This window comes from Stylophora pistillata, chromosome 6, assembly GCF_964205215.1.
Source record: "Stylophora pistillata chromosome 6, jaStyPist1.2, whole genome shotgun sequence".
Classification (NCBI taxonomy): domain Eukaryota; kingdom Metazoa; phylum Cnidaria; class Anthozoa; order Scleractinia; family Pocilloporidae; genus Stylophora; species Stylophora pistillata.
The window spans coordinates 30522391-30526547 of NC_142524.1; the positions used below are offsets into that span (position 1 = coordinate 30522391).

The 4157-nt window shown below is 38.2% G+C and overlaps 1 pseudogene; it reads left to right on the forward strand.

Annotated features, from left to right (window-relative positions):
- The first annotated feature begins 2545 nt into the window (after positions 1–2545).
- LOC148729355 (dopamine receptor D5-like) lies at positions 2546–3395 on the forward strand (annotated as a pseudogene).
- Positions 3396–4157: the final 762 nt, after the last annotated feature.

Consider the following 4157-nt stretch of genomic DNA (forward strand, 5'->3'; position numbering starts at 1 on the left):
AGACCACTTAGATAACGACCGAGATAGTTTGATCTTATCTATTCCACGTGTGTATTTTCTAAATGAAAGGATTTAATATGAAATAAAGTTAAATAAAAACTCATTTCTTCTGTAAAGCCAAAAAGTATATCCAAAAAGTATATCCTTTTCTTCACGCGTGGAGATCTTCAGGTACAGTCGTTATAGACTTGTAAAAAGGTTTGAATTTCACCGTGAAATTCAGGCTGATAAGATAGACAAGGAGAACCTGCTTCTACAGCGATGATGTTTCAAAAGACTGGTCTTAGATGTAAACAGAACCCCACATGTTTCTCAAGACTTTTAAAGGACCATTAAAGTTTTCTTCTTGAGAATCGAGGGCAGATGTAGAGCCCTACCGAAAAATGCATTTTTCATGCCAAACGTGTCACTGACTCTGCCTTTCATTTCACTGAATGACCCTTCGTTAGCCACTCAAAAATGATATTGGCACGGTTCCGTATACACTGTAGATACGATAAGGTCCAAGCAGTAGCTAACACAAACCGTTCATCGGACTTAGTCCTTCTGTCAGGAGATGTCAGTAACAACTTCGATATAAAAAGCTCAAGCTCAAAAGGCTTACCTTAAGAGGACCACCAACTCGTGGCCTGCGTGATAAACTTCATCTGGAATAATAATCTGTGGTTACACAAACTTGAACATTATCAGATCTCAAGAACTTTCTCGAATGTTATTGAATACACCATTACAGGTAGAAATTAAGATATGTGATGGTGTATATGATGTTGATCCCAGATGCCCTTGGGGCTTGTCGAAGGAATTTCATGAACCTGATGAAGAAGATTTTCGTGCAATATATCTTGGGGTAGATAACACAAAGTCATAATACGGTTCTTTGAGCTTCGGCTGATCGTGAAATCTCAGCCTACGAGAGATCCAAAGTTTTCAGACTGTCAAAAGTTGATAAATTTTATTCCTGAACGGAAGTTCATGCAGTTGGACCCTAATATGAGGACATGGCGAAAAAGTTACAGGGAAAATTTTCAGAAGATCCGGGATAGATGGACAAAAACTGTTCGCAAAGAAGGACGTTTCTCTTCATGTTTTTTTTTTTTCCCTTGTTGTTTATGTCTTTTTGTTGTTGTTGTTGTTTTTATTTTAAGGAGTACTTGGTTAATGAATAACACATGCGAAGTTGAGGCGGTCAAATCAAGGGTGACATAGGGAAAAAAGTAAACATGCATCTGACATCAAATATCCGAAATGAGCAAATTGTTGAAATGAACGTAATCCCATACAGCCGCTCAATTGATCTAACAGCTGCTGCTTTCCACCTATCTTCGTGCCCCACTCCTTTTGCTCCGGAAACATCTAATTGTTTAATTGAAGCTCTTGAGGAAACTCATGTTTTGGTTCTGTATTATTCATGGCTTAGGTGATCGTTTTGCATAAGCTCCTAGGAGTGTGGAAGTATCGTCCTGTTAATTGTTATTAACCAAATCAGATCAGCACTGAAACAATATTTCGAAAACAGAAAAAGGACACGTATTTTTTACAGCCGTAGAAGCTCCAGGTTACTTTACTTTCACATCAAATGAAGACTATGTAAAATGCACTAGTTTTCAGCCAATCAGAAGCGCGTAAGTTTGTCATATACATGATTGTATCTTTAAAACAATGTATTTCTCTGATGAAAAGATAGATAACGCATCAAAATTAGAAAAAATACCAGCTGGTAACGACGAACACATTCTCATTTCCAACTATTAAATTTGCTTTCATCACAATAAACAATTTACAGTTCAGCCTCATCCATTCTATGTACCAAAATGAGTTTGAACAAGAACCTCGATGCCATTGGGAGGAAGTCAATAATTGTTAACTTTTCATTTAAAAATGCCAATGATTGACAGTGCCATTCATAACGTGACGCTAACTTTAAAAAGGTACCCGAAGTGGAACCTCGATTTAACGAAGTGCCCAGGGTCTGGGTAAATTGGTTTGTTATATCGAGGGTTTGTTATATCGAGGTTCTGTAGCATACATTTTACTGTAACTTTAGCCGGGCCTGAAACTGAAGTATCGTTCGTTATACCGAGGACTTTGTTATGTAGAGGTTCGTTAAATCGAGGTTCCACTGTACTACGTCAACTAAAGCCGGTAATATCTTGCCACTTATCAATCAAAATATGGACGAAATAATATTTTCACTCCCAATATCTGATTAGTAATTCCCCTTTCTGTCTGCCGTACAATTGACATGATGTTGGTTCGAGGAATTTGGTATTAGATCAACTAATAATCTCCTAATTGAAATTTTTATTTATTCTTATCCCTTTTTCTACTTGATATAGTACTGATATTGTAGATAGAAACTCTATCTAGGTCACTCATGGAGTTAAGGGGCTAAGATACACTGTTCTCAACCAGTCACATTTTTTTAAGAGGACGGAAAATTAAGCGACGCGGACAAAAAGTGGCCTATTCTTTTTTAAATAAAAAAACAGTGATTTAAAAGAATTGGAGAAAAATCTGCCTGAATCTTGCTTTCAACGTATCTGATATGGCTACGTGGATCTCGATTTTAACGTGGCTCCTCAGCGCTCTAGCTCTTCTGGTGAATGGCTTGTAATTTATCTTCTGGCTTTCAGGGAACGACTCGGCCTTTCATAAGCGAAGGCATTTATAACTTCCCTCTCTTTAGCTGACTTTTTTGCCGGGCTCCTTACGATGCCATGCTATCATATGACATCAATTTTCTGTGGATACCGCAGCGGTAGGCTATTGACACCGTTTCATTATTTTCTCTTTTACACTTCGGCCAGCAACTTATGCGTCTTACAACGGATCGGTTTGTCGCCGTAACTTTTCTTCTTAGATATGTGGCTTTTATGACATGGCGTCGCGTCTTTTCCTTCATATTTGCAGCATGGATTCAGTCTGTTTTCTCCCTGTTACGTGGATATTTTCGTCTCCTCCAGCAACGCGAAAATTTTCGAATCTTTACCTTGCATTCTGTTGGTAAATACGACCTGGCGACTTTTCTGTATTTCTCGCCGACACACTCGTTAAATTCTAGCGATATAATCGCAGTTAAATTTCAACCGTCCCAATCTAAACTCCTCTTCCGGCTTTGAAAGAACGCAGAGAAAAGAACATGCCCTCAGCAAAACTAATCAGTGTTGTCGTCGCGCAGTTTGTATTTTGTTACACTTCAGAGATGATCTCTTCGCTTTTCCATCTGCTAAATTTACCCAAACACATTTCGAGAACATATTTCAAAAATGATGCAAGGTTCTTGTTCTTGATAACCAATTCCGCTGTCAACTCGTTCGTGTATGCTCTACTAAAGAAAGGATATTCCAAATGAGTTTAGACGTTTCTTTTCTCGAAAAATTCACGGTTTTCGCTGACTTATTCTTACTTTTCCGCCTTTGTGATCGAAAAGATGTTAAATTCATGCTCTACCGTCATCATATAACATAAATACAACAGAAAAACTTTTTGTAGCTATCATTTAAGCCCTTTCCGGAATATTTCATCTTTCTTTCTTACACTTACGACCACTAACTCTAATATCTTCTCATTTTTAATCTTTTACCACTGAGGCCTTGTTAAACGTTTATTAAATAGATAGTTAAAATCATACAGATGGAAATGATGTCGGAATTATTCCTAAGATATCAAAATACCTATAATAAGAGCACGCTCTCGAAAATGTTAGCTTCATTTTAGAATTTATGGCCTATAACGAGTAAATTTACATTGATTTTGGATTAAAACCGACTTTTTTAAAACTTCCAGTTAAACGCCATTTTTTTTGGCCTGGTATTTTGGCCACTAATGGCAGTTTTGTCATTTTATCCATTAGTGCCCATGTTGGCAATTTGGCCACTCACGGTGGCTGTGTTGGCATTTTAGCCACTAGTGGCCGTTTTGCCACTTTGGCCACTACTGGTTGTTTTTATAGTTTGACCACTTATGGCCGTTTCGGCATTTTGGCCACGAGCAACTGTTATGGCGTTTTGGCCATTGGTGGCCATTTTGGCAATTTGGGCACTCACGGGGGCCGTGTTGGCATTTTTACTACTAGTAGCTGTTTTGGCCTTTTCGTCACTAGTGACCGTTTCGGCATTTTGGCCAAGAGCGGCCATTTTGGTATTTTGGTCAATACT